We start from the raw sequence: 9,385 nt of genomic DNA, 5'->3' as shown, positions 1-9,385 counted from the left end.
TTATGCGATATAATTGCCATATAAATGTAGAAGTTTGCTCTAGCATTAAGGCCGTTAAATATTTATTTAAATACATCTACAAAGGTCATGATCGCGCATCCTTTGTCATTGAGTCCAGAGGAGATAATGTTGTTATTGATGAGATTCGCGAATATAGGGATGCAAGGTTTATATCACCTCCAGAGGCTATATGGAGGATTTATTCTTTCAATCTAAGTGAGATGTCACCTCTAGTTTTGCAGTTACAGGTCCATTTGCCAAATATGCATCTTGTGCATTATGAAGATTCTGATAATTTGGATAGCGTGTTACGCAGAGAATCATCTTCAAAAACAATGCTTAGTGAATATTTTAGAATGAATTCTGTTGATATTTTTGCAAGGAATTTCTTGTACAAGGAGTTTCCAGAATATTTTGTGTGGGATAGCAGTTGCAAGAATTGGAGACGTTGCAAGTAGAAACGAATTCAGATTGGTAGACTTGTGTCTGCGCACCCTGCTGAAGGAGAGCGTTATTATTTGAGGATACTACTAAATCACGTGAGGGGAGCCAAATCATTTGAGGATCTACGAACTGTTGATTGTGTTATTTTCTCGACATTTAGAGAGGCTACACAGAGAAGGGGTCTCATTGAGGATGAACGTAGTATTTCTGATTGTCTCAGCGAGGCTGCGGCATTTCAAATGCCATCTGCACTTAGAAGACTTTTTGCAACAATTTTAGTTTTCTGCGAGGTAACAAATGTCCGTGAACTGTGGGACAAGCATTTTGAAGCCATGGGTGATGATTTTCGAAGAGAAAATGTAAATGCTGAAGTAATTGATCAGATGGTGCTTAAAGATCTTAGAAGTTTGTTATATTCAATGGGAAAGGACATAAAGAACTTTGACTTGCCCTGCTTATTGGATGATAATGATTTGGAGAGCTTAGATTGGAGAGAATTATATGATGAGATGTTTATTGAGGTTGAGCAGGAACACTTGGATTTGTATAACAAGCTAAACAATGAGCAGCGACTTGCTTTTGATGAGATAATGACTCATGTCTTGCACCAGAAGAGTATGGTTTTTTTTCATAGATGGTCCGGGAGGTACAGAAAAAACGTACCTTTATAAGGCTTTGCTCGCTAAAGTGCGGTCGATGGGGCGAATAGGTATCGCAACAGCAACGTCAGGCATTGCTGCGTCTATCATGCCTGGCGGTAGAACAGCACATTCCAGGTTCAAAATTCCCATTAATATTCAGGATGACAGCATGTGCAACTTCAGTAAACAGAGTGGAACTGCAGAATTACTCAAGAGGTCGTCTTTAATAATTTGGGACAAAGTTGCTATGACAAAGTGTCAAGCTGTGGAGGCACTTGATAGATCCCTGCGAGATATCACCGGTTGTGGATCACCCTTTGGAGGAAAAGTAGTAGTGTTTGGAGGTGATTTTAGACAGGTTCTTCCAGTGGTGAGGCATGGCACTAGAGCACAAATTACAGATGCTACACTAAAGAAGTCTTATCTTTGGCAAGACATAAAACATATCAAACTTTGGCGCAATATGAGGGCTTTGTTTGATCCATGGTTCTTTGATTTTCTCCTTAGAATTGGTAACGGTACAGAGGAATCGATTGGTCAAGAATATGTGCGCCTGCCTGAAGAAATTGTTATAGGTTACACGGATTTGAAAGCCTCTGTTAGTAAGTTAATTGATGACATCTTTCCTCTAATGGACAAAAATGGAAACTCACCGTCCTATATTAGTGCACGTGCAATTCTTTCCACAAAGAATGAATATGTGGATGAGTTAAATGATATGCTTATTGACCGATTTCCTGGAGAAGAAAAGGTCTATTACAGTTTTGACTCAGTGGTTGATGATCCACATAATCACTATCAACCTGAGTTCCTAAATTCACTCACACCTAATGGCCTTCCTCCACATATTCTCAGATTGAAGATCAACTACCCTGTTATTTTGATTCGCAACCTTGATCCTTCTAATAGTTTATGCAATGGTACAAGGCTTATCATTAAGGCATTTCAAGAGAACACTATTGATGCAGAAATTATTGGCGGACAATATGCTGGGAAGCGAGTGTTCCTTCCACGAATTCCTCTTTATCCTTCAGAGGATGATGTTCTCCCCTTCAAGTTTAAAAGAAAGCAATTTCCAATTCGGCTTAGTTTTGCCATGACAATCAACAAAGCCCAGGGTCAAACCATCCCAAATGTTGGCATCTATCTTCCTGAGCTGGTGTTCTCTCATGGCCAACTCTATGTCGCTCTGTCTAGAGGGATATCAAGACAAACAACTATAGTACTTGCAAAACCAAATAAGGATATTGACCCATCAGGGAAAAGCACAAAAAATATTGTCTACAGGGATGTTTTGGTATAATTCATGTACATGCTGTGTATTGCCGTGTGATGTTTCTAATATGGTTGTATTCCTGTAAATAGTACTACCCAGGAAATGTAATGTTATATAGGGTTTCAGTCATTAGCTTGTCCCTGTGAGAGTTATTATGTACCAAAAGATATATTTGCAGTGGTATTATTCTAGCATATACAATACTCAAGTCTTATAGATGTACCATTCCTTTTTCAGTTATTGCATATAGCAAAAATCCAGCAACATAAGTGAGCAAATATCATTCTTTATTATACCGAGCCATTGGGCTTCACATGTATATGCAATATACTGACATTTTTCAGTTTTAACATACAACAGAATCATCCGGTCAACAGAAGGGAGCACAGACCATTTTGCTTTAGTCATACGAAATCAATTACAGAGTCATTACAAACCAACTCAACAATGGAGGGACATGCCCCATCCATAGATAGATTACTAATTCTAATCTGATGTGCCTGGGCAGCAAGAACATGAACAGAACCAGCGCGTTGGCTACCAATTTTCAGGAACTTACACAGGTGATAAACCAGGAACGAAGGTTACGAACATCAGCGTAGATGTTGTAGCTTCTACATGCTGGCGCTACATCAGAGTTAGCAGAATCATATTCGAACTCAATGGGGTAGTGCAATGATCCAGCGTCAAGTGCATATCATACTTCACAGTGCTCACTTCAGAGTTTTCAGCATCGAACCAATTCTCACGTTCCTGGTTATCAGCAAAGAGGATCTCGCCATGGTGATACCTTGAAATTACACCTGCAGAAGCTACAAATACAAGATATGAAAATTCACAATAATGACAACGAACCTAAAAATTGTTCTTAGTATTGGCAACATCCAATATATTTAGTTACATTGGAAGGACATAGAAACAATTACAATTTAACTATATGATTTTTTTTGTAAGCAACAAATGGGGGCACAAATGTTTCAATCACCACGCTTATTCTTTATTTTTGGAACCTACAAATCAGCAATTTTCACACTTCTCTATCAAAAAAAGGATCACAACCATCAATCTTATTCTTCGTTCTTTAATTGGAAAAAAAAATCAGAAATTGAATCCCCTCAGAGACATCCCATAAAATCCGAAATTGGAGAACAAACCATGCTGATGCCTGCTAAATGCCGAATGTTGATGTAGTGATGCTACGGTCGGTGCTACTCACCTGCGCCATCGCACGGAGGCATGAAGTGTGCCGCCTACCGGCGTCTGTTGTGTGTGGCCGTGGCTGCTGAATTCAAGAGCCGCTGTGCCTGCTGATGACGACTGGGCGAGTCCAGCACGATATCCAATGGTCGGGTCGTGCGCTGCGCCAGCGGCGTGGGAGTCCTAGGGTCGGCGGGGACGGGAGAAGGTGCGGCAGCGCGGCGGCGCTCCGCTCGACAGTCTTTTTTTTTTGAGACAACGATAGTCTTTCATTTTACTAGAACTCCGCTTGACAGCCAGAGGCAGGAGGACCTGGTTCGCGTTTTTGAGTGGGGCTCCATACAGCTAGCCCAGTGGCAGGCTTCAAGGCCCGTCTGGCCGAATGTCAGCCCAAATCCATATTTTAGCCTGCAGAAGGTCCAACGATCTCCCCTCAAATAAAAAACAAATTTGTTAAAAATAAAAAATATAGAAACAAATAAAAATTTGGGAAAAAATAGAAGGTCAAGTGGAACAGGCTATTCTCACGTTTTCCCCATGAATTTTAGGACTGTATATGGACTGATATAGACTACTAAAAAAGTATATATGGACCGACACATATCCACTTTTTTGTTGACAATAAATATTATGCAAGGTAGAATGCATTACAGTCCATGTACATCCAAGTGATGTAGAATGCACGGAGATGATTATTTCTTGAACAAACTTTAATCCCATGATGTAACTTACTGTTTTGAGAATATTTACTTCAAGTTTGTCTCTCTCTTTTTTTTGCAGGAAATTGTAAGTTTGTCAAGTACTCCTTCCGTAAACTAATTTAAGAGCATTTAGATCACTACTTTAATGATCTAAACACTCTTATATTAATTTACAGATGGAGTAAGTGTTAACCAAAATTACTCTATGCATGTTTTGAAAATATAAGAAAATCAAATTTGTCCACGGACATTGTAAGTTGGCAAGAGGTTTGTCAAAGTGCATCGTCTGTATTTAAAATTTTCTTCATGTATGATGTTTTTAATTAAGAACGCACACGTGCAAAGCACGTGCCTTTAACTAGTAATATTATGACTCGGTGCTAGCTGAAGCTTCTATTTTCTCACCTTTGTGGTGGCGGTGATTCCTTCAACTGCAGTAGTTTTTCTACGTGCCATTGTAAGTGTAGGTTTTCTACAGTTAAGCCTCTCACATTGCAAAAAGCTACATTCCATTGTTTTTCTATGTGCCATTGTAAGTGTAGGTTTTCTACCGGCTTCAACATAGATAATTAGCATGCGAGAGGCTTAACTGTAGCTTTTTGCGATGCTAGACGGACATATTCAGTACTGAAAATCTAGATTGTTCTTTCCACTCTGTAACAACTTCTATGCTTGCGCCACTATGATATCAGTACAACATTTCCCTATAAAATTTTGTTAGTTGCATGTAAACTGAATTGATTTACCAGTAAAAATCTGGACAACTGATTCCAATCGATAATAACCATTGTGGCATTACCGTGATATGTCATGTATCTGCTCTGGGTTGTAGTATGTTGCAAAAAGTACAATAAGAGATAGAATGTATGCACTATGGCTAGCAGTAACTTTTTTTTGACCTGTACAACATTTGATCTATCTATTTTTGCAGGCTATTCCTCTTGTTGCAACCTTTTCCCATATAATCAAAAGGAATTAGATTGAAGAAATTGCAGGAGGTACTACTTCGTGTTCCATTAGCCTTACTTTTGGAGGCTTGTCTATATATAGTCTTAGTGTCAGAGGTGTGTCAATAGTAGTATTAGTTTTGGAGGCTTGTCTATATTAGTCTTATTTTTTGGATTACGTTTCTTTCCACCCGCATCCTCTCTTCATAATGGATTACGTTTCTTTGTTATTGCCATGTGTTACTTTTTCTCATTACTGTGATCGTCAGTGCCCTTAGCGGTGGTTGTTCTTGCTTTATGTCTGCCTTCTCAGTGCACTTTTAGTAGTTCTAATACATTAATATAATATGCTTGATTGACCATATTAATTATATATTTCACTTCACCGGGGCTGTTGGTCGAAGTGTTGGTTAAAATATTTTGGTGGCAGTGTATAAAACTAATTGTTGTACACGATTGTTAAGTGCACTTTTGAGCTTTGAGTATATATTACTGTCCTCATAATTACTTTAAAGGATCGTTAGTATATATTACCGTCGGATTTCCATGTTCAGTTATTCACACTATATTATTGCTTGATTCTGATAGCTTGCTATTATTAGAGCAGGAAGGGTATTCCTGGTGTGACATTCAAAAGCAGTCAAAACGGTGAGGTTTAGAACGGAGGAGCTCCGTGGAATTGTGGATAAAAAATTATCCATAACATGTCTGTCATTGCTCATGTCGACCACGGTATGTAACCGAGCAGTGACAGTTGTCTCTAATTATCAATCTTATATAGAGTCTTCTTGATTGATGATTTTGTAGCCTTCTCTTAGCTGTACCATATTAATTCTTAAAACTGGATCATTTAAAATTAGTTAGATTTAATGATTTGTTTCACTGTTTTCAAATAAGTAGTTTAAGCCCTTATTGTGTTCTGGAGCTTATTCTTTCTACCTTTTTATGATTGATTTATGCTCTCACAAGCTTAAATGTAACTATTGACATATAATCTCATGGCTCAAAGTCTTAGTTGTTGAATGTATTAAAATTTATAAGACCTGGAGTTTGCACTATAATTTCATCCAGCGGTATTCCCAGTAACTGAATGTTAAGAGCACTGACTATCCCAGGTTGTACGTTCAGGTACTGGGAAATGCTTTTATCTTGCAGGCCAGTTTTACATTTATTTTTCAGTAACGAGATGACCATGAACAGGGTATCAAGGTATTTGCCTTGGCATTACTAACGTCGTGTTCAGATTACTAAAAGAAGGATTGATAACGGCATACCTTAACTCGACTGATGCTTTAACTGCTGCCTCTCTAAGCCTTGATTAGCCATGGAGATACTCAAGTTCCAAAGCCCCAAGTGAGGCTATCCTTCTAAGATCCGTTCATCCCAGTTCATTAATTTGTTTGAAATATATATGTATATTCCAATATTGCTCAATCTCCAGCTGGCCTCTAGGTTATCAGATGAAATCCGGTTAAATTTTAGGGAGGTTGAGTAGGAGTGTTTGGAACTAAAGGCTTTGTTGTTGTTGTTTGAGTAGGAGTATCCCCCTTTTCTGTATAAATTTTGTTGCTATGAATAGTTGCATTGTTACGTCAGTGAAAAGTTCCTGGGCGTAGTATGTGTTCCTCTAGACTGGTTGAAAGTATTTCTTCTGTTATCCAGTTTCTCACTACGCATGTTACCTTTGTTGCTGAATTTTGCCTATAGTTTATATATAGTAGACTCACATGATTACCTGATGACTCGTTCACGCAAGAACTATTGTTAATTTTTTCCTTTTCTGCAATGATGGTCGTAGCCCTTTGACTCCAAAGCCGCAAAGGAGTGAAGTGTAGAAAATATGTCCATTGTCGTTGAATTGGTGGGATTGTCACCAAGTTAGTGCTGCAGATTTCTATTTTAGAGCAAGAAGCCAAATCATGTAGTTCATTGTAAATCTTGAAAAACTTATTTATTGTCACTTCTATATCTGTTATAAACTTTTTTTTGTGATGTGGTACTTGTCAATCTTGGTTTGACCTTCCATTTCAAGTCTGCCCTTAAATTCCAGTAGACCAAAAAGTCCTTGTTTCTTCAATTGGTTTCTCGTTTCATGTTTGCACTTCTATTACAGTACAACATTTCATAAACATGGAATTGGTCATTGTTTGTCCAGTTCCCTTCAAAAAGAGAAGAGATGGCTATAGAGAGTTCATCCTTCTAACATAACCAAGCAGAGGAGTGGGAACTATAAACGTGCCTCAATGAAGAGATGAAAAATGTTGTGCAAGGCATTGGTTGTTAAGCTCCTTTAAAAAATGAAGGAATTATAGTGCATCTGACCTATAAAGGGGTTGTGAGGGACAAAACGCTATGGATTCAGAGTAGTGGGAGGGCACGGTTTACCAACGGCGCAAGGACAACGCGTGACCTTGATTCCAAAGTTCCAGCTGACATAGCAGAATTGTATAGAGAGGATGCCTGCATTTTAAAAACTCTGTTACATAGTTTGAGGCTATGTTTCTTTCAATTTTCATTATTAAGAGGATCTTTATTATTGCCAAATTGTTAATAATTTTTAAATAGCTCTTGGTTTGCAATGGGACCATGTGTCATCTGGCGCAATAGGTACTGTTATTATACATCCTATTATTGACAGCAAGCCTTTATTGTTTTTTATTAAGGACCCTCGGGTTAAATTTGTTACCCCATGGATTTCCTTTTCAACGCCCACATTAATTTAGCTGGTCCCTGCCATATGTCCTTGCAAAATGAAACTATTTTCATCGACAACATGTCTTTAGCGGGTCTCTGCGCCATTTGGCGCAACGGGTCAACTAGTATTCATCAAGATCAATCAAGTAGGAAGTAGGGTATTACCTCTATAGAGAGGGCCCCAACCTGGGTAAACATTGTGTCCCCTGTCTCCTGTTACCATTGACCTTAGACGCATAGTTTAGGACTCCCTACCCGAGATCCGCCGGTTTTGACACCGACATTGGTGCTTTCATTGAGAGTTCCACTGTGTCGTCGTCAAGAGGTTTGATGGCTCCTTCAATCATCTACAACGACGCTGTCCAAGGGGAAGTCTTCCTCCTCGGATAGATCTTCGTGTTCGGCGGCTTCGCACTACGGGCTAACTCGCTTGGCCATCTGGAGCAGATCGAAAGCTACGCTCCTGGCCACCAGGTCAGATTTGGAAGCTTGAACTACGTCGCGGATATCCGTGGAGACTTGATTTTCGACGGATTCGAGACCACGACAACCGCTCCCTGCCACCACGATGAACATGACGTCAATCTGTCATCGGTCCATATGCAGGAGATAGCACTTGTAGCTGCTCGGGCCCTAGATCCGGAGCAGCTCGCGCCATCCGAAGACGGGAAGCTCAACCCCGTTGCGGAAGCCACAGAGTCAGCGGCGTTGGAGCCGCACACAGACTTAACTTCAAGTGACATCTATATCACCAGAACCACAGACTTGTCTTCGGCTACAGGTTCCGAACCTTGCGTGTCCACGTACGTCGAGCTTGATCGGTCATCGATCGTCGAATTCAGCTCCGCGGATATCTTCCGACACTCGCCTTTGGGCGACGTGCTGAGATTGTTAAGAGCACTATCTTTAGCGGGGGGTTCATAGCCGAATTGTATCCGGTTTGAACCGGAGGCTGATGACAAAGAGTTTCGCTTCCCACCCACCGCCCACTTCATAGCCACTGTCGAAGACTTAACTGACATGCTCGATTACAGCTCTGACGACATCGACGGTATGGACGACGATGCCGGAGAAGAAGAGGCCCAGAACCCGCCGTTTACCGGACGCTAGATGTCCACTTTCTCGTATGATGTATACATGGTGGATGCACCAAAAGAGAATAGCGGCGATGACAAAGAAGATCGAGTTGAGGATAAACCTCCCGAGATACAATCAAAGCGCCGGCATCAGCGGAGCCGCTCCAAGGCACGCTGCAGCAAAGACAACAACACCGGCACAGGAGAAGATAACACTCCAAAAGGCACCGAAGACAACGAAGACCCCGTTGATGCAACTGCCGAACAGGATAAACGGGAGGATGGGCAAGTTAGCCCTGGTAAACAAGCCACGCACGAAGACTCGGAGGACAGTAATTATATTCCGCTCTCCGAGGATGAGGCGAGCCTCGACACTGAGGATTTTATCGTGCCTCAGGAACCTCTTGAG

At 40.5% G+C, this 9,385-nt stretch overlaps 1 long non-coding RNA gene across 1 annotated transcript; it reads left to right on the top strand.

Moving 5' to 3' along the window:
• The first annotated feature begins 5,209 nt into the window (after positions 1-5,209).
• Positions 5,210-6,811, top strand: LOC119331260. The gene is made up of 3 exons (XR_005160433.1): positions 5,210-5,257; positions 5,809-5,938; positions 6,407-6,811. It is a non-coding gene; the product is annotated as an uncharacterized LOC119331260 (long non-coding RNA).
• The last annotated feature ends 2,574 nt before the right edge of the window (positions 6,812-9,385 follow it).

This window comes from Triticum dicoccoides, chromosome 7A (assembly GCF_002162155.2).
Source record: "Triticum dicoccoides isolate Atlit2015 ecotype Zavitan chromosome 7A, WEW_v2.0, whole genome shotgun sequence".
NCBI classification, from domain to species: Eukaryota; Viridiplantae; Streptophyta; class Magnoliopsida; order Poales; family Poaceae; genus Triticum; species Triticum dicoccoides.
Note: the sequence above shows the minus strand (reverse complement) of the source record. Positions and strands in the feature narration are given on the sequence as shown.